Source organism: Gorilla gorilla, chromosome 10 (genome assembly GCF_029281585.2).
Source record: "Gorilla gorilla gorilla isolate KB3781 chromosome 10, NHGRI_mGorGor1-v2.1_pri, whole genome shotgun sequence".
Classification (NCBI taxonomy): domain Eukaryota; kingdom Metazoa; phylum Chordata; class Mammalia; order Primates; family Hominidae; genus Gorilla; species Gorilla gorilla.
In genome coordinates this window covers 61,809,754-61,832,195 of record NC_073234.2, presented here as the reverse complement: position 1 = coordinate 61,832,195, position 22,442 = coordinate 61,809,754, and the positions used below count along the sequence as shown (strand labels likewise).

General features: G+C 39.3%; 1 pseudogene; it reads right to left on the bottom strand.

Annotated features, from left to right (window-relative positions):
• Positions 1-20,396: 20,396 nt before the first annotated feature.
• LOC101126480 (large ribosomal subunit protein eL8-like) lies at positions 20,397-21,115 on the bottom strand (annotated as a pseudogene).
• Positions 21,116-22,442: the final 1,327 nt, after the last annotated feature.

Sequence of the window (22,442 nt, the reverse complement as noted above, 5' to 3'; positions counted from 1 at the left end):
AGTGGCACCATCTCGGCTCACTGAAAGCTCCGCCTCCTGGGTTCACGCCATTCTCCTGCCTCAGCCTCCCGAGTAGCTGGGACTACAGGCGCCCGCTACCACGCCTGGCTTAACTTTTTGTATTTTTAGTAGAGACGGGGTTTCACCATGTTGGCCAGGATTGTCTCGATCTCTTGACCTTGTGATCCACCCGCCTCAGCCTCCCAAAGTGCTGGGATTACAGGCGTGAGCAATCGCGCCTGGCCATGACTCCTCTAAATAATCTTAATTTCTTAATTTCAAGAAAGTTCTAAGGGAAGAGCTTTTACTGCAAGAGTGGTTTAAGTCCTATTCCAATCACTGACTCAATAAATATTTTAAGTGATTATATGCAAACAAAGTGAGGGACAACAGTGATTTAGAGAAGAATAAGACTATGTCAGTGCTTACAAGGAGTTTACTGTCTAGCACAGGAAGATATGTTTGAAAATACTAAATGGAATAACAGGAATTACGAGAGAAATACGATGAATTTTACCTGGACGGGTAAGGAATTCTTCAGATATAAACCGCATAGGATGGTCTCCCTGAGTCTACTCTTGCCTTCATATTGCAGGAATAATGTTTTTGTTGTTTTTTTTTTTTTTTTTTTTTTTTTGAGACAGAGTATCACTGTTGCCCAGGCTGAAATAGAGTGGGGCAATCTTGGCTCACTGCAACCTCTGCCTCCTGGGTTCAAATGATTCTCCTGCGTCAGCCTCCCGAGTAGCTGAGATTACAGGCACCCACCACCTTCCCTGGCTAATTTTTGTATTTTTAGTAGAGACGAGGTTTCGCCATGTTGGCCAGGCTGGTCTCGAACTCCTGACCTCAGGTGATCCGCCTGCCTTGGCCTCTCAAAGTGCTGTGATTACAGGTGTGAGCCACTGTGCCTGGCCAGAATAATGTCCTTTTAAACATAAGTCATTTATGTCATTTCTCTGCCTGAAACCTTCCAATGGCTACTAACACAAATAGAATAAATTATTTTACACTTTAAGACCTTCACACACTGTCCCTGCCCCAACTCTGACCTCACCTTTTGCCACTCTATACCTTAACAACTACTTTTTGGTGAGACTGGTCTTCTTTCTATTTCTGGAACTCATAAAGTTCTTTCCTGCCTTAGGGTCTTTGCACTAGCTATACCCTCTCCCTGGAATGTTCTTTCCCCAGACCTTCCCAGCGTTGGCTTTTTTTTTTCTTTTTTAAATTTCTAGGTTATCAGTTTAAATGCTGTCTTCTCAAAGAGGCCTCTCCTGATCACCCAGTCTAAAATAGCACCCCCACAAAGACCAGCTACCTGATTTGCACAACCCGGTACAAAATGAAGATGTGAGGGATCTTGTAAGAAAAGGAGGATAAAAATGATATGAAAAGTATGAAAATAGAAAGTTTTTCCCCTTCCTTTAAGCTCTCTTGTGTCATGGTATTTTTTATTTGCTATTTAATGTCATTCTCCAGAAAGAAAAGTTAAAGTTTTAGATATTTCCATGACTTTCTCCATTCATCTTTATAGTGTACAATGCTGGTTTTAAGTATCAATAGAAGAGCATTTAACTCTTACATGGGATTATAAAAATTATACAACTTATTTCATAGTTCATACATGCATTTTATTCTTCACAGTAGAAACACTGCACAAAACTAACTCAACTGTTTTTATTTCATACACACATATGCTAATAACATTTCCTACCTTTGACTTATAGTTTAATGAGGAAGAACTGAAAAGAAAGGAAACTACTCTGTCCCGTCTTTCCCTTTCCTTTTACTGACATGGTTTGGCTCTGTGTGCCCACCCAAATCTCACCTTGTTTGTGATAATCCCCATGCATCAAGGACAGGACCAGGTGGAGATAGTTGAATTGCAGGGGCAGTTTCCACCATGCTGTTCTGATAGTGAGTGAGTTCTCATGAGATCTGATGGTTTTGTAAGGGGCTTATCCCTTCACTTGGCACTCATTCTCTCTCTTGCTACCCTGTGATGAGGTGCCTTCCACCATGATTTTAAGTTTCCTGAGGCCTCACCAACCATGCAAACCTGTGAGTCAAACCTCTTTCCTTTGTAAACTACCCAGTCTTTGGTATTTCTTCATAGCAGCATGATAAGGGACTAACACATTACATCATCACTTTTGGAGTTAATGGCTGGCTGCTACAGGAAGTAATGAAAGAAGAAAAGAATAAGACTGGGTTCTTTGGTCATCTTTCAGAATGTCATTGCCTTCTTTTTGCATTGGAGGTGTTAAAGTAAACTATGGCCTGAGAAGGACTCTGTACTTCTATATTTGAGTCCTTGTGGATGAACTGTAACCTAGCTTAATAGACAAAATTGAAAACCTAACTTTGTAGCATGTACCTGTAATAATAGCTGAGTGTTGGCCAATCCCAGCAGCCATACTTCAACCACTCATAGACTGCAGAATGTGCAAACTGCATTCAAATAAGGCAAACACCGAGTAGTAACCCATTTCACTGTTTCTGTACCTCACTTCCGATCCCTGTACATCACTTTACCTTTTTTGTCTATAAATTTGTTCTGAACACGAGGCACCCCTGGAGTCTTTATTAATCTGCTGTGATTCTGGGGGCTGCTCGATTCGCAAATTGTTCAATGCCCAATTAAACTCCTTTAAATTTAATTCGGCTGAAGTTTTTCTTTCATCAGAAGCAAGTTCTGGTTTGAGAGAAGCATGGCTTCTAAACATATCAGCATCCCTGCTTCCTCCATGGAAGACATAGAACATTTATCTCACACTGGCTTTGAATCTCACTGAATTCTCCAGGGTGGTGATTCAACCGGAATTCCATGCTCATGAGAGATCACAAATGCTACATAAGAATGGCATGGCAAGGAACAGAGGACATGCATGTTCCACATATGTCTTCTGCTTATTCATATGTCACAGTGCCTTATCAAACCACACTTATAAAACACAAGTCAGAAGATAAAATTAAGAATTTCAAGACACTGACAGCAGAATATTATTAAACCAAGAGTGTGGCCCTTCTGAACAGAAGGCTCTGTGTAACTGTACTGATCTCTGACCTTGTACACTCAGTTACGAACTATCATATCAGTATTTTATTTCTTCGTAGCCCTTATCACTAGCTGATATTGTCTTATTTTTTGTTTATTGTCTGCCTCCCTGCATTTGAATATGAGATCCAAGATAGCAGAGAACATTTCTGCTTTATTCACAGATATTTCTGTAGTTCCCTCAACAGTCTGACATGTAATTTAATGTCTGACACATATTAGGGGTCATTAAATATTAGCTGAATGACTATATGTCTTTGGACAAATATGAGCCCTTTCTAGTCTCAGTTTTTTATAAGTAAGTAATGTACTTCCAAGCTTATTGAGTTGTTTAGGGGTTTAAAGAGCTTTGCTTATCATATGTAAATCACAGCACCAGCTCCCAGTAAGTGCACATCAAAACTAATTTTATAATAATTATTTTTGCCCAGTGCGGTGGCTCATGCCTATAATCCCTGCAGCTTGGGAGGCCAAGGCAGGTGGATCACTTGAGGTCGGGAGTTCGAGACCAGCCTGATCAACATGGAGAAACCCCATGTCTACTAAAAATACAAAAAAATAGCCGGGCATGGTGGCGCATGCCTATAATCCCAGCTACTTGGGAGGCTGAGGCAGGAGGACTGCTTGAACCTGGGAGACAGGGGTTGCAGTGAGCTGAGATCACGCCATTGCACTCCAGCCTGGGCAACAAGAGCAAAACTTCATCTTAAAATAAATAAATAAATAAATAAATAAATAAATAAATAAATAAATAAATAAATATTTGTATAAATACATTGTTTTTAAAGCAGGTACTGATGCTGCAGCTGCACCTGTCTAAGGTACATTTGGAAGAAAGATTCATTACAGCACCTACTGTAAGGCAGCCAAAAAGAGGCAGCCAAAAAGAAGTTACAGCATGCATTAGTGTAACTATCTCACTGGTTTTCTCCCTCTAGGCCATCTACCCTGTGTTTTCTAGTTTCCACATTCTAATCAGTCATTAAACGTTATTTGACTCTTCCTTTTGGCTGCTAGCAAAAAAGATGAAAAGAAAAAGATCTGATTATAATTTTGTATGCAAACATCTGGCTTTGGAAAAGCATGCCTAGACAACTATCCCTTCAGAAATATTTTTGGAAAAATCTTTAGAAAGCTAACCCTTAATGCCACAATCAGAAATATCAGTTTTCCTTCAGTGATTATTTATGAGTGGGTGTGTGTGTGTGTGTGTGTGTGTGTACATTTTCCCCACTAATAATGAAAAGTATTTACATGCATAGGGCTCTTTCATCATGCCAGTGCATGGAGTTAAGTCCAACAAGTGTTATTTCACTTAATTCTCTCAACAGCCTAGAAGGTGGGTACATTTATTTATTTATTTATTTATGACAGGTTCTGGCTTTATCGCCCAGACTAGAGTCCAGTGGCATGATCACAGCTCACTGCAGCCTCAACATCCAGATTCGGGGAGCCTCCCACCTCAGCCTCCTAGTAGCTGGGATCACAGGTGTGCACCACCATGCCCAGCTAATTTTTTAAGGTTTTTTAGAGCCGGGTCTTGCCATGTTGCCCAGGCTGGTCTCAAACTCCTGGGCTCAAACGTTCTGCCTGCCTTCACCTCCGGACGTGCTAGGATTACAGATGGGAGCCTCTGCACCCAGCATTGGTAGGATTTTTATTTCCATTTTACGTAAGAGGAACTAGAAGCCTTCCCAATAATCTCTGATAAAATGTTATCTACATTTCAAGCCCAATTCAAAACCACCTTTTTCTTCAGCCTTTTCCTGAGTTTACTCCTCTCCTGGACCAAATGTATCTTTTCCTTCTGCCAAATCTCCATTGCATCTTGCTTATGTTTTAGTTGTGGTAATGATCACTTTCTGACTCAACTAGACTGCAAATTCCTAAAAGGCAGTATTTGTGGAAAACCCAGAAGGGCAGCCAATACTTACTTGTTGAATAAATAAATTGGTGATTACCAGCAGAAGGGCATGCTCTGCTTTGGTTTCCACATAAAGCAAGTTTTCAGTGTAGATATCTGCTGCCTACTGGTTATAGTTCTCAGATAGACTATTTCCAGACCATAATGTCTATTAAAGGTGGCTTTCAAACACTCAGGAAGAAAAGTAGAGCACCACTTGAGTTTCTGTAAACCAGCAAATGTAAGCAATGCTCCTGTAATTTTGGAGATAAAAGATATTTTACAATTCTACTCCATCCTACTAATTTTGCAGGTTAGGAAGTTTATTAATTTTGTGAAGAGGAGAATTCACCACCACACCAGTTCCACCTACTTCCCAACACACACACCACCACCACCACCACCACCACCACAACCACCACCACCACCACCACCGTAAGTTAATGGTAGAGATAAATTAAAATTCAGGTACCTTGACTCCCTTTTCTGAGCTCTTTGTCCTTCACTGTCAGTTTCACTATCATTGTATTTTTGGGACTTAGAAAAAAATCTCAGCCTGCACTACAACAAGTGTTTGCATGTGAAGAATATGTGCTGAAATAATGAGATGATTTTAAATTCTAATAGTAGTAATTTATCTTATAATAAAAGCAGTTTAACATTTTATAAACTCATTTTAATGACTCATAACATTACTGAAAAATCAAACTTTTAACTATATGCATATTTTCTCTTTTTATTTTTATTTATTTTGAATAGGGTGTGAGTTATTTCTGGGTGGGAAGTAAGGGTTTGAGGAAATTTATTTTCCTTCTTTGTATCTTTTCATACTAGTTGAAATTTTTTAAATGATATGAATCACTTCTGAAAAGCAGTGAAATTCTAAGAAAAAAAAGACAAGAAGCTCAACTTTTATTCATTAAGAATAAACAATTAGATAAAATTTAGATTTCATCGTTCACATTTAAGATCAGAGTTTGAAATCTAACTGAATTTAAGAACCTGGACCTGAGTTCCCTGCATAAGGGAAATTCAAAGAATAAAGCCTCCCCTCCAGTGCTTTGGACATTTGTTGAGTTTGCAGCATATGCGTATTGCAGACAGCTTGATTACCCTCAAAGTACTGGCCCAGTTAATTGCATTCAAATGCAAATTACAGCTATTAAGTCATGCTGGTTCTGAGCCAAAATCTCTAGCCAAATTTGTAAGAGGAGTATGTTTTTTCCTAACTGTGCAGGACCAAACTTGATATGCAGTTTGGGATAGTCATTCATTAGAACCTCATTCTTTGTGTGTGTGTGTTTTTTTAAATTTTATTTTAGAGTATTATAGAACTGAATCACTGAAAGATAATTTTATTAGCCATTTTTAAGAGGGAACATTTCACCATTTACCACCCCCTCATCTTTTATTTATTCATCAATACCACCATTCTTTTCCTCCATCTGTTGATTGGAGTTCCTGCCTTTTTTTTTTTTTCCTAACCATTTTCTTTTCTTGTTACCACCACATGGATACTTTTCAAATTCTCATGGTTCTGGACACCCTGAGCCAAAAGATTAATAAAGCCCTGAATTTTTCATCCATATTCTCTTTTCATAAACCTCTATCAATTAAAAATATGAAGTTGTCTTTTTAAGTTGGGGATAATATATATTTCACTAACTTCTTCACTGAACATGTGCTTAGATTTACCTCCCCTCAAAAAAAAAAATTTTTTTTAAGCTACAGTAGAGTAACAAAGCCCTAACATCTAGATACCTAAGTATTCCCTATGCAGATGCCCGTTTGGTAGAATTGATGCTTTTTAAGCACAAATATGCATGTTACCTTTCTAAGATGCTTTACCTAAATCAAAGTAAAACTCTGCTTTAATCTCCTTGGTTGGTTCTGAGACCAGTTATTTCACAGTAGGCTCTACCAAGGAAGCCTTCCCAGACAGGAGAAACTGATGACATTTGTATTGATTTTATAATGCTAAGCTACTCCTCTAATTTTTGCAGTAGTGCAAAGTGAAAAACCATTTCTGATAGAAAAATTGTTGTTAAACTCCCTTTTTGGCCCAAATGACTCTTTAAAGGACTTGTTTCTAAATCTGATGTTAACAATAGGGATTAAAAAAAGATATGGACACAGTAAGATGTTGATGGACAATAAATTAACAACAAGATCATGGCAGCGCCTGAACACACTTGCTTATGCACGCACCACCACCACCACCACCACAACAAAAAGGTGTTTTTTTTTTATGTCAATGAGAAGTCAGGGGTGTAGGTACAGTGTTCATAGTACAGGATAGTACAGGAATTTAATAGAAAATACAGGAAATGCTTTAAACTTTGTGAGTGGAAGAGTGATAAGATAAAGGCAGGATTTTTTTAAATGTGCTAAGTAAAATAAGATTTTAAAAAGGATTATGAATCTGGTCCAAGTCTATGAGATGTACTGGGGACACTCAGTCAGGTCACCAGATCATACTGTCATACTTTTTTAGTTATGACATGGTAAGGCCTGAACTAGGCTTTTTCTTTTCTTTTCTTTTCTTTTTTTTTTGAGATAGAGTCTCACTCTGTCTCTCAGACTGAAGTGCAGTGGCACAGTCTCCGCTCACTGCCACCTTCACCTCCCGGGTTCAAGCAATTCTCCTGCCTCAGCCTCCCAAATAGCTGGGATTACAGGTGCGCTCCACCACACCCAGGTAATTTTTGTATTTTTAATAGAGATGGGGTTTCACCACGTTGGCCAGGCTGGTCTCAAACTCCTGACCTCAAGTGATCTGCCCTCCTCCGTCTCCTAAAGTCCTGGGATTACAGAAATGAGCCACCACGCTCGGCCTGAACTAGGCATCCTAATAGTGAATATGGTAAAAATGGAGAAGTAGAACTTATAAATGAAAGACATTCTAAAAGGAAAAATGAACAGGAATTAGCAACAGAGGAGAAGAATAATAGGAGGTTAAGGTATTAAACTCCCTGCCATTTAAAATGTTCAGTCATAGGCTAGAAAAACACTCCCTGAAGATATCATCAAAAAGGTGAAAGCATCAACTAGGAAGGATGAGGGGGAAATGTGAACTAAAGGGCCTCTTGAAGTCCTGCCAATCAGAGATTACGAATTTATGAGTGGTTTTAAAAAATATTCCTAAATCTAGGCAATTGAGAGAATAACGATATCATTAGCAGAAACAGGCAAGTTGAGCGGGAAGAAAGGAAAGCTCATCTGATAGGAAACAGAAAGTGTATGGCAGAAAGAACACTTGGGTTGGAAGTAACATGACAAAAATAAAGGCAGAACAAGAGCATCAAGGCACTAGACGAACCCAAAGGAATGAAGACAGGGAAGGAATCAATGGATCTATCACATCAGCAAAGCTAATTATAACTGCGAGAGAGTAGTTTCAATAGGACAGGTGAAAAAAAAGCCAGGTGTCTGACCGGGTGTGGTGGCTCATGCCTGAAATCCCAACACTTTGGGAGGCCAAGGTGGGCAGATCACTAGGTCAGGAGATCGAGACCAGCCTGGCCAACGTGGTGAAACCCCGTCTCTACTAAAAATGCAAAAAAAATATTAGCTGGGCATAGTGGCGCGTGCCTGTAGTCCCAGCTACTCAGGAGGCTGAGGCAGGAGAATAGCTTGAACCCAGGAGGCAGAGGTTGCAGTGAGCCAAGATTGCACTACTGCACTCCAGCCTGGGTTACAGAGCGAGGCTCTTGTCTCAAAAAAAAAAAAAAAAAAAAAAAAAAGAAGAAGAAGAAAAAGAAAAGCCAGGTGCCCAAGGAGCTAAGAATTGGTAGTAGGAAGGCAAGGAGACAGTTCACAATTTCAGAAAGCTCACTAATGAATGTACAAAAGGGATCAGTCTAAATTCCATTTCCATTTGTAAATTACTAAATCAATTTAAGTGTTTCAGCGCATAAACGATCCCATATTTAAAACTATTTTCATCGGCTTGTCTCCATTCTACCCCTTATTTCTTTGGGCAAATTCTACACAATCTTGAAAGTATTGTTAGACTCCTCTCTTGCACTTATGCTAGACCAAGGACACCTTTTGGATACTCACACTGTATATGGGTATAATTAAAGTATTAATTTATTTTAAATTTATTTGTTTAAACATGGCTTCTGCGCTAGATTGTAAACTTTTAAAGTAGATACCATGCCTGATACATTGTACTTACAATTCCAAATACAATGCATATCATTTGATACTCAGTATCAAATCTTTATGGATGACCTAAAAATCCCTCTTCTAGCAACATTGTCTTTGAAGTACAAATAGCTATTAGAAGTTGACTGTGGCCTGGCACAGTGGCTCACACCTGTAATCCCAGCACTTTGGGAGGCCAAGGCGGGTAGATCACTTGAGGCCAGGAGTTCAAGACCAGCCTGGTCAACATGGTGAAACCCAATCTCTACTAAAATTACAAAAATTAGCCAGATGTGGTGGTGTGCGCCTCTAATCCCAGGTACACCCGAGGCTGAGGCAGAAGAATCACTTGAACCTGGGAGGTGAAGGTTGCAGTGAGCCAAGATTGTGCCACTGCACTCCAGCCTGTGTGACAGAGCAAGACTCTGTCTCAAAAAAACAAAAACAGAAAAGAGTTGACTGTGCTTGATTTTCCCAAGATACTCTCTAGTTTTAGACCACCAATTTAGATAACTATATCTTGGACTTCTTTGTAGGTCTTCCCTTCCCAGTTTCTAAATTTTGAAACTCCCAGGTCTTGTCCAAAGTTCTCTTTCTTTTCCTTTTTACATTTTCTCCCATAGCTCAAATTCAGTCTATATGGGGGTTACCAGCCATTCATATTTCTATTTAAACAAAAAGCTTAAAAGTAAGAAATAAATATTTAAGAATAGAAAGCTGCTCAAATAAAAACATAAAGAAAGAAAAATATTTTTGTATGGCTGTACAATGTGTTTGTGGTTTAAGCTAAATGCTATTACAAAAGAGTCAAAAAGTTCTAAAAAATTAAAACATAAGGTTAAAAGTTACAATAAGTTAACGTTAATTTACTGAAGAAAAATTTTTATTTATGGTGGCCTAAGAATACAATGTTTATAAAGTCTACAGTATTGTGCAGTAATGTCCTAGGCCTTCACATTCCCTCACCACCCACTGACTCACCCAGAGCAACTCACTTATAGTCCTGCAAGCTCCATTCATGGTAAGTGCCCTACACAAGTGTACCATTTTTTATTTTTTATACCGTATTTTTACTGTATATTTTCTACGTTTAGATGTGTTTAGATATACAAATGCTTACCATTTTGTTACAGTTGCCTACAGCATTCAGTATAGTAACATGCTATACAAGTTTGTAGCCTAGGAGCAATAAGCTACACTACACAACCTAGATGTGTAGTAGGCTGTATGGTCTAGGTTTGCGTAAGTACATGCTATAATGTTTGTACAATGACAAAGTCAACTGAAGATGCATTTTTTAGAATGTATCCCCATCATTAAGCGACACATGACTGTGTATACACACACACATACACACACAAGTGTAGGTGTGTACATTAATTTATTATTATTTTTTGTTTTAAAGACAGGGTCTCACTCTGTCACCCAGGGTGGAATGTGGAATGCAGTGGCATAGTTGCAGCTCATAGCAGCCTCAAATACTTGGGCTCAAGCAATTTTCCCTCCCCAACCTCCTATGTAGTTGGGACTACATGTGCACCCCACCATGTCCAGTTAATTTTTTGAAATTTTTTTGTATTGGCTAGGTGCAGTGGCTCATGCTTGTAGTCCCAGTACTTTGGGAGGTTAAGACAGGTGGATTGCTTAAGCTCAGGAGTTCGAGATCAGCCTGGGCAACATGGCAAAACCCTGTCTCTCCAAACAAACAAACAAACAAAAAAATGGTTGCATGTGGTGGTACATGCCTGTAGTCCCAGCTACTCTGCGGGCTGAGGTGAGAAGATGGCTTGATCCTGGGAGTTAAGGCTGCAATGAACAGAGATTGGGCCACTGCACTCCAGCTTGGGTGACAGAGGAAGATGAAGGAAGGGAGAAGGGAGGAAGGGAAGGAGGGAGGGAGGGACGGGGGGGATGGGGGTGCTGGGTCTCCCTATGATGCCCAGGCTGGTCTCAAACTCCGGGCCTCAAACAATCCTCCCACCTCATCCTCCCTAAGTGCTGGGATTACAGACATGAATGACTGCACCCAGTCTTAACTGATTAAAAAAAAAAAAAAGACTTACAAAAAGTTGTGAAATAGAACACACAGTTCCCATATGCCCAGGTTCCCTTATATAACAATTTATGTAAGTATACCACAATTGTCAAACCAGCATATTATCATTTGTTTACAAAATGTCCTTGTTCTGTTCCAGGGGACCCAATCTAGGATCCTCCTTTGCATTTAGCTGTCATGTCCTCTTAGTTTTTTATCTGTGGCTGTTTCTTCGTCTTTCAAGACCTTGGCACTTTTAAGAGTACTGACCATTTATTTTGTGGAAGGTCTGTTAGTTTGAGTTTTTCTGATGTTTTCTCAAGATTTGTTTGAGGTTATGCATTTTTTTGCAAGAATATCAGAGAAGTGATGTTGTACCCTTCGAAGTGCATTCTATTAAGAGGCACATGATGCCCATATGTCTTATCACATCACTAATGATATTAACTTTGATCTCATACCTGAGATGTCTGCCAGGTTTCTCCGCTGGAAAATTATTTTTTTGATCTGGGCTCATTGAAACATCTCAGAGAAGATATGTTGACAGTATGATAATCTTTTTTCTCATCATATTTTCATCCACTAATTCTAATATTTGTCAATTATTTCTTGTCTATAACAATTATTACTGGGATGTTCACCTAATAGTGATTTTCTATTTCCATCATACCTTCTATATTCATTAATTGGTATACTCTTATTTGAAGAAATAGCTACCCTTTCTCCCTCATTTATTTATTTCTTCCATGATTTATTTATATTAGTATGGGCTCATGGATATTAATTTGTTTTATTGATTATAAGGCATTAGAAAAGAATAAGAAAGCAAAGAAGGAGGGAAAAGGAGAGTGAAGAAAGACAATACTAGTCTTTCCTCAGAATATTACTAATGTGGTCCAAAGGTCATATTAGTAATATTGTAAACTTAGAAAACTATTCATGAGAAGTATTGTACTATAATAAAATAGAAGTTAGAATTTTAGAAAGAACATAAAACTATGGTAAGTTTTTAAATAGTTCTTACATATTTTGGGTATTCAATATTAAAATATAAAGATAGAAATTTTATTTTTGTAAGACATAAAAAGAACTATTAACTCAAACCTCAAGCTGTTGCCAAAACTAATGCATTACCTTCCCAGGAAATGCCTGACTCCAGCCTGTCCTATCCTTAATTCATCCTACACATTAGCATCTGTATACCAGAACAACTATCAAATTATCTGTGAATTCTTTTTCTATCATCAAGATTTTGGAAATATTTATCTGAGTATTTGGTTTTAGAAAAATGATTTAGTGACTGTATAAAATCGAAGTACTAGCAGTGTTGTTGCACTCCAGCCTGGGTGACAGAGCGAGACTCTGTCTCAAAAAAAAAAAAAAAAATACAAGTAGTGTTGTTAGTAGTGAAAAATCCACGAGACTGCAGCGACCTCAATTCTTGTCTCCTTGGAAGAAAGAATTCAACCGAGGGGAATAAGGCAGAGTGAGAAACCAAGGCAAGTTTTAGAGCAGGAGTGAAAGTTTATTAAAAAGTTTCAGAGCAGGGCCAGGTGCGGTGGCTCACACCTGTAATCCTAGCACTTTGGGAGGCCAGGGTGGGTGGATTGCCTGAGCTCAGGAGTTCAAGATCAGCCTGGGCAACGCGGTGAAACCCTGTTTCTACTAAAATACAAAAAAAAAAAAAAAAAGTTTCAGAGCAGGAACAAAAATAAAGTACACTTGGAAGAGGGCCAAACCAGTGACTTGAGAGATTCATGTGAATAGTTTGACCATTGACTTGGGGTTTTATACATTGGTATTCTTCTGGGGTCTTCCCTCATCTCTTCTCCCTAATTCTTTTTTTGGAGTGGCTGTCCACATGTGCAGTGGGCTGCCAACTCTTGGGAGGGGCCACATGCGCAGTGTGCTTACTGACGTTGTGCACGTGCTCATTGAGGCATTTTTCCCTTATCAGTTGAGTGTTCCTATAAGGTCATATGCCAGTTAAACTCTGCCATTTTGCCTCTTAGTGTGTATGCATGAGGTCACTCACCCAGCTCCTGAGATCTTATCGGGAAGCTGTGGATTACCAGTTTCAGTTGTTTCTGTCTGTTGGGAGACTGCCTTTCCCTGTTGCTGGCTGCAACCAATTATTATTTTAGAGGCAGTTTAACCACCACCTGACCATCAGCTGATGGTCACCTGACATTCCTGGTGGGGCAGGTGGTGCTCTCTCCTGCCTTGCTCGTGTCTGCTTGATTACCTACTATAATGGTGTCATTGCTATATATACATGCATTTCTCTAAAACACTTCCACAAATATCCATTCCTTACTACTCCTACTAACTTGATAAGGAATCCATAGAATAGTGTAGTTTCGAAATTGAAATGAAAGTATAGTTTGCAAGGCTGGGCGCAGTGGCTCACACCTGTAATCCCAGCACTTTGGGAGGCCGAGGTGGGCGGATCACAAGGTCAGAGGTTTGAGACCAGCCTTCCTAACATGGTGAAACTCCATCTCTAAAAAAAAAAAGAAAAAAAAAAAGAAAGTATAGTTTGCTACTTATGTTTCTAAGACACTGTATTTGCCATCTCCATACCTGAAATGTCCATGCTATTTTCACAATTTCCCTATCCTCATAATAGTTTGAGCCTCCTGTTTAAACTTACTCCCACTTGGATCACTTTCATAATTCTTGTTCTTTATTAAATTCATGTCTCCTCAATGTATTATTTTTTTCTGTCCTACTTGGCAGTAAACTCCACTCACTTGACTATAACCTCTAGCAAAGTATGGATTCTGCATCCTGTTTTCTACTTGGTGTCCAGTGTTTACCATAAAGCAGCAGCACAAAGAGGATGCTCGATAACTGTTTACTGAACAAAAGGATGAATAAATGGCAACATCTTCAAGCCCAAACATTAACTAACATGAATATTAGTTAAGGAAACACTAGCTACTCTTGGAATACAGTTTTATCAATTAAGTGGCAGCACGTTTTACTGCACATCCAGGGTATGTAGATGTGCCCATAGGTTTTATTTTGTTCCTGCTTATTTTAAACCTGTGAAGCAGTTCAGAGTAACATACAAAAAAAAAGGAAAGTTTCACCATACCAAATATCTGTCATATTCTGGAGTGAGATATTAGACTCAGAAAAAGTCTAAATATAAATAACATAATATAAATAAAATTCTAAATTTAAATATAAATAAAATTCTATGGGTTTACATAGAAGAGTATGCAAACATGTGAACCATGATGCATTATTATTTTTTATTGCTTGTCACAGCTTCTTATACTCCTCATTAATGCATATTTGATGTTTTTATTTGGCAACATCATGCATCAATAATGATATTCTCTAATTATTTTAATTTCCTAATTAATCTAAACACCAAATTATTTTGTTTTGTTTTTACTGGTGGGTGGGTGGAGTGCTTTAAAAATGTCATGTCTTGACAAGCTGGGGCCTCCCACCTCCCACCTGGGACTCTAAGCCTAAGATAGAGGCCAAGGCCCGGATGGCAGTGCCCAGGCCCTGTACGTGAGGTCTCCGGTGCTATCTCCAGAATGTGGCATGCATCAGACACTGAAGGAGATGGACTTTGAGAGGGAAATCCACTTGGTAACCATGAAGAAGAATGGTTACAATGTTCCTTACTCTCCCAGCCACAGTGGGTACTACACTATGTGCCATTCTTGCTGGAAAGTAGAGCCAAGTTACTGGTATTCCCAAATCCACAAAGTGCTACTGCCTATACCAGGTACACTATGAGAAAGCTTTTGCTTTCTCATAGGCTTAACTTCAAGGTGGCAGATGATGACAAATTCTCCAGACTGCACAATGTTGCTTTGAAGGGTCAAGAAGACCTTTGCTCTCTCCTTTGAAACTCAGACCAGTCCTAAGGCTGTCTGAGTTGGAAAGGCATGAGCAACATGTGACCTGATGCCCTGTAATAGTAACTGACTAACTGTTTGTGTCTCCTCCACGTCCCCAATTAATATGTTGAAGTCCTAATACCCAGTGTGATAGTATGGAGGGACAGGGTCCTTGGGAGATAATTGGGGTTAGATGAGGTCATGAGGGTGAGGCCCTCCTGATGGGATTAGTGCCTTTGTAAAAAGGGACACTAGAGAGCTTGCTCTCCCTCTCTCTGTCTCTGTCTCCCTACACATGCACAAAAAGGTATGTAAGGACATAGTGAGAAGGTGGCCATTTGCAAGGCAGAAAGCAAGCCCTCACCAGGAAATGAATAGGCCAGCACTTTGATCTTGCATTTTCCAGCCTCCAGAATTATGAGAAACAAATTTGCATTGTTTAAAACACCCAGTCTAAGGTATTTGCTATGGCAGCCCAAGCAGACTAAAACAGATTTAGTTACCAAAAAGTGGGGTACTGCTGTAACAAATATCTAAACATATTTGTGCAAGTGGCTTTGGAATTGCATACTGGGTAGAGGCTGGAAGAGTTTTGAGGCACATATTAGAAATATGGGCATTAGTGATTCTTGTGAGGTCTCAGATGGAAGTGAATAACCTGTTATCAGAACTAGAGGAAAGGCAATCCTTGTTATAAAGTGACAAACACTTGACTAAATTGTGTACTAGTGTTTTGTGGAAGGTAGAACTTGCTTGCAATGAAACTAGGTATTTAGCTAAGGAGATATATAAGCAAAGTGTTGAACGAGTGGCTTAGTTCTTCCTGACTGCTTATAGTAAAACGTGAATGGAGAGAGAGGAATTAAAGAAGGAATTGTTACACACAAAAAAACCCCAAAACTTGAAGATTTAGGAAGTTCTCAGCTGCCCCTATTGCAAAAATAAGAAAGCATATTCTGAAAAGCATACCAGAGGTGTTGCTAGACTGTCACTTGTTAAAGAGTTTATGAAATTATACAAAGAGAAACATTGCAAGTTTGAGCTGAAGGGGATTGAGATGGGATGAAATAAAGGAAGGCTTTTAGACCTCTTGGATTTGATAGGATGGGATGATAGTGCCATTCGGCTGAGAACATGCACTATTCATCAAGAGGCAACAATGACCCTGAAGGTGATTAAGAAGGTGATCAAGGCCACTACCTTAGTTTTAACCAGCCAAACAGCCTCTGCCTGAAGCTGTTGGGGTGGGACCCTGACCTGGAACAAAGGAGCAATGCAGCCACCACAGTGTATCCAGAGAGCAGAGCATCAAGCAAAAGAGGATTATCCTCAAGCCTTAAGATCTAATGAAATTTGCCTTACCAGGACTTGGATTTGCTTGGGATCTGTCACTCCTTTCTTTCTTCTGAAATGACCGTTTTTGAATGGAAATGTTTATCTTATGCCTGTTCTACCAGGGTATTTTGAAAGCATATAACTTTTTTGATTTTACAAGTTCACAGCTGGAGATGAATTTTGCCTCACTATATATCATACATCCAGTTTCACCCATATTTTATTTAGATGATATTTAGATGAGACTTTGAACTTTAGAGTAGATGCTGGAATTAGTTAAATCTTTTGAGGCTATTGGGATGGAATGAATGTATTTTGCATGGAAGAAAGACATGTATTTTGGGGGACCAAGGATGGAATTTAGGGACTGAATATTTGTTTCCCCCACCCCCAAATTCATATGTTAATGCCCTAACCCCCAATATGATCATATTTCAAGATGGGACCCTTGGGAGATAATTAGCATTAGATGAGGTCATGAGTACATGACGCTCATAATGAGATTAGTGCCCTTATAAAAAAAAGGAAGGAAGACCAGCTCTCTCTCTCTCTCTCACTCCCTCTCACTCTCCCTCACTCTCCCTCTCTGATGATAGAAAATATCATCAGGATATTAAAATATCCCTATCTTTTAGAAAGAGGTCAGAGGGGAAACCAGAGAGCAGGTTTGAGGGGTGAGGACTGCAAGTGCTAAAGCTTGAACAGATTATCAAACTCCAAATTATTCATGTGATGATGCCTACTCATTTGGGAGGGAAAGAGGGAGATCCCTCCCTCCATACACAAAAATTAATTTTTAAGGTATAAAATACCCACATATAAAAACCAAAACTGTGTAAGTATTAGAAGTAACTACAAAATATATGATACAAATCAAAAGTTTTATAAAAGAAAAGCTTGACAAGTTGAGTACATAAAAGTTTTAAACTGCTACAAAAAAAGACAACTTGAACAAAGTTAAAAATAAGTGACAAAGCAAAAGATTGCTATATATGTATTACAAAGGATTCATATCCAAAATATGTTTTGTTTTGTTTTGTTTTTGAGACAGACTCTCACTCTGTAGTCCAGTCTGGAGTGCAGTGGTGCAATCATGGCTCACTGCAGTCTCCACCTCACCGGCTCAAGGGATCCTCCAACCTCAGCCTCCTGAGTAACTAGGACCACACATCCAGCCAATATTTAAATTTTCTGTAGAGAAGGAGTCTCCCTATATTGCTCAGGCTTGTCTTGAATTCCTGGGCTCAAGCGATGCTCTCACCTTGGCCTCCCAGAGTACTGGGATTACAGATGTGAACTACCGCGCCCAGTCCCAGAATATGTTATAAAGCTCCTACAAATCAAAATGAAGAGACCAAAAAAAGTTTACAGAGCAAAAGATATGGGCTGACCATTCACAGAAGAGATCATACCAAACAACAACAACACAAAATGGTGCTCACCTTAGTAGTAATTAGGAAAATGCAAAATAAGGCAAAAAGTCAATGGCATTTTTGATCCTTTAGATTGTTACTAATAATGGCTTTCTGATAGAATCACAAATTTTGGCTACGTTTGACACTTCTCAGTGTTTTCCATATATTAACTCATTTAATCCTCACAGTAACCCTATGATTAGGTGCTATATTGTCATCCACATTTTAAATATATTAACTCATTTAATCCTCACAGTAACCCTATGATTAGGTGCTATATTGTCATCCACATTTTACAGTTGAACTGAGGCACAATATGGTTTAGCAACTTATACTGAGGTCTCGCAGCTAATAAGTGGCTCTAGAGTCAATGCTCTAACCATTTCATTACATTGTGTATCAACTGGTAGCAACCTTTCTGGATGATAATTTCGCTGTAATAAAAACTTTTAAATAAATACACACTCAGACACATGAACTGCCAATTCTTGAGAACTGACAGTTCTGCTCTCTGGAATCAGAGGACTTAGGTTGGAGTATGAATCCACCTAATTACTGCCAAGTGCAAACAAGTCACTTCACTTCTCTGAGTTTCAGAATTTTTATGGTATTTATTTTTATAGATTTAGTGAGTACAAGTACAGGTTTGTTACTTAGATATTTGCATAATAATTTTCATTTTAAAATGAAAATTCTATATGGTTGCATTGTGAAAATTAAAAGAGATTATATATTAGAAACACTTTGCAAATCAAAAACACTTTAAGACATTCTCTCATCTTACTGAATTTTTGTACTTTAAGAAAGCACTGGTGCTTGAGTTTTTGAATTTACTGAATAAAAATATTTCAGTGGAAAGCTAGTAGTCTTTCTGAATTTTTTTTTTTTTTTTTTTTTTTGAGACAAAGTCTTGCTCTGTTATGGAGGCTGGAGTGCAGTGGTGTGATCTCGGCTCACTGCAACCTCTGCCTCCCTGGTTCAAGTGATTCTCCTGCCTTAGCCTCCAGAGTAGCTAGCATTACAGGCCTGCGCTGCCACGCCCAGCTAATTTGTTTTGTTTTGTTTTGTTGCATTTTTAGTAGAAATGGGATTTTACCATGTTGGCCAGGCTGCTCTTGAACTCCTGATCTCAAGTCATCTGCCCACTTCAGCCTCCCAAAGTGCTGGAATTACAGGCGTAAGCCACTGCGCCCAGCCAGTCTTTCTTAATTTGATGAGCCTGTAATTTAAAAAAATTTAAAAATCAGTTTTGGAGTTGGTCATCAGCATTTTCAGGACGAAATACTAAGCTAAGAATTCAGCAGGCATTGGGAGTGGCAGATGACAAAGAAATAGGACTCATAGTGCTTCCCCTTCCGAGTTTACCATTTCCTTGTGGTTACACAACATGCACACAGGCAAGAGCTTAACATTTACAAAATAGTAGAGATGCTGTGGGGGTTCAGTGCGAACAAAACACATACAGCAAAGTCCTTGAAAGCAGAAGGCTTTTGGTGTCCAATAAGACCTAATTCATAATCCTGGCTTCTTCAGTTTCATAAACTAGAAATCACACTACCTACCAGGAAGGATTATCCTCAAAATCAAATTAGTGTAAATAAAATGGTTAGCACATACAGTATCTGGCATCAAGTTAAGAGCTTCTGCTATTATTGGCTGCAAAGAGAAGTCAGAGAGAAGAGTGAGCACAGTTCAGAACATCAGGCAGTAATTTAGTAAAGTGTAGTGTGAGAAAACATTTTCTAAAAGAAATATGTTTCACACAGGCCTTAAAAGAGAAAAAGAAGAAATGACATTTTCCAAAATACTTGCTTTTAGCATGGGAGTCTTTACATGCTGGGACACATTAATCTGAGAGTGTGGTAACCACACCAGTAGCCAAAATTTAAAAAGAATAGGAATTTTGATGATGAATATAGGAAAAGCAAGTTGTACTGTTTCAGCTATCAATTTATATCTACATACCAGTGCATAATGTTATCAAATTCATCACACGTTCAAAAAAAGAATGATAACCTCTCTGATTAAAAAAAAAATCAGATTTTCACAGAAAAGGCAACATGGATGCTTTCTACTATTAAATTGAAGTATTTTCTATCTAGAGGTAAAGCAGCAAGCAGAACTTCAGAGCAACTTAAATTCAAAGTTGCCTTTTAAAAAAAAAACTAATTGACTTTATTTTTTGAGCAATTTTAGGTTTACAGAAAAATTGAGTGGAGAGGACCAAGTTCCCATACACCCCCTCAACGTTCTAGTTCCTCCTATTATTAATATCTTTCATTAGTGGTACATTTGTTACAACTGATAAAACAATATTAATACATTATTTTTAACTTAAGTCCATAATTTACATTAGTGTTAATTCTTTGTATTGTACAGGCATACAACATTTTTTGTACTTCGCTTTATTGTGCTCCACAGATACCGCATTTTTTACAAATTGAGGGTTTCTGGCTACCCTGTGTCAAGCAAGTCTATTGGCACCATTTTTCCAATAGCATGTGCTCACTTCATGTCTCTGTGTCAGGTTTTGGTAATTCTTCCAATATTTTAAAGCTTTTCTATTATTATTTTTTTGAGAGTTTGTATTATTTTAATTATTTTCACATGCAGAAAACTCAACAGCATACATTTAATCCAGTTTGGTGGCAAGTTCTTTAGCCTTTGCCTTTTCCAGCATGGCAATGTGAACCACAGATTTGGGACCCAGCACATTGCCTTCCCCGCGATGGTGACTTTCATCATATTTGTCATTGTAATTGGTCCTGATAGCTTCCACCAGCTGAGCCAAAGCTCGTTTGTCTTCCGAGTTAACGTGTGTGAAGGCGACAGTGCTGCAGGTCTTCCTGTGGACTAAACATCCCAGTCTTGCCTTCCACTTGATAATGCAGTCAGGGACCCCCATTTTATGACACAGAGCAGGCCAGAAGACAACCAGCTCGATGGGATCCAAGTCGTTTGCAGTCACCACCAGCTGAGCCTTCTTGTTCTCCACCAAGGTAGTGATGGTCTTAACTCCTGCTCAAAGGACAGGTGGTCTCTTAGTGGGGACGTCCCCTTTGCCAGCAGCTTTCTTCTTAGCCTGGGCCAACAGCCTCTGTTTCTTCTCTTGCTTCGCCTCTGGTCTGTACCCGTGGGCTAGCTTAAGCAGCTGTGTAGCTGTTTGGCAGTCCAAGGCCTGGGTGAACTGGTTAATCACAGGAGGCACTTTTAGCAGGTTATAGAGGATAGCTCTTTGCCACTGCAAACTGATACAGCCGGGCCATTTGATAAAGGGGGTGAGGTCCCTTTTAGGCTGGATGTCCTGTCCCATGCCTTTGAGGCTGGATGTCCTGTCCAAAGATTCACACCTTTCTCGGCCTCCTGCTTCTTCCCAACAGCAGGGTCTGGAGCCACCTTCCTCCCCTTGGCCTTCTTTCATTCTGGCATCTTGAGCACTGGAAGGAGTCATTATTATTATATGTGTTACAGCAATCTGTGATCAGTGATCTTTGATGTTATTATTGTAATTGTTTGGGGGCTGCCACAAACCACATCAATATAAGACTGCAGATTCAATCGGTAAATGTGTGTTCTGACAGTTCCACTGACTGGTCATTGGGCCACATCTGTCCCTCTCTTCAGACCTCGCTATTCCCTGAGACACAACAATATTGAAATTAGCCCAGTTGATAACCCTAAAATGGCTTCTAAGCATTCAAGGGAAAGAATGAATCACATATCTCTCATTTTAAATCAAGAGCTAAAAATGCTTAAGTTTAGTGAGGAAGGCATGTTGGAAGCGAAGACAGGCCAAATGTTAAGCCTCCTGCACCAAATGGTTAGCCAAGTTATTAATGCAAAGAAAAAGTTCTTGAAGGAAATTGAAAGCACTACTCCAGTGAACATACAAATAGAAAGTGAAACAGTCTTATTGCTTCATATAAGCCTTATTGCTTATATAGAGAAAGTTTTAATGGTCTGGCTAAAAAATCAAACCAGCCATAACACTATCTTAAACCAAAGGCTAATCCAGAGCAAGACCCAAATTCCTTTTTAATTCTATGAAGGCTGAGAGAGGTGAGGAAGCTGCAGAGGAAAAGTTGGAGGCTGGCAGAGGTTGGTTCATGAGGTTTAAGGAAAGAAACCATCTCTATAATGTAAAAGTGCAAGGCAAAGCAGCAAGTGTTGATGTAGAAGCCACAGCAAGTTATCCAGATTTAGCTAAGATAATTGATAAAGGTGGCTACACTAAACAACGGATGATTTTCTTTCTTTCTTTTTTTTTTCAGATGGAGTCTCGCTCTGTCACCCAGGCTGGAGTGCAGTGGCGCAATCTCGGCTCACTGCAACCTCCGCCTCCCTGGTTCATGCCATTCTCCTGCCTCAGCCTCCCGAGTAGCTGGGACTACAGGTACCCGCTACCATGCCCGACTAATTTTTTGTATATTTAGTAGAGATGGGGTTTCACCATGTTGGCCAGGATGGTCTCGATCTCTTGACCTCATGATCCACCCGCCTCAGCCTCCGAAAGTGCTGGGATTACAGGCGTGAGCCACCGCACCTGGCCAACAGATTTTCAATGTAGATGAAACAGCTTTCTATTGGAAGAAGATGTCATCTAGGACTTTCATAGCCAGAGAGAAGAAGTCAATCCCTAGCTTCAAGACTTCAAAGGACAGGCTGACTCTCTTGTTAG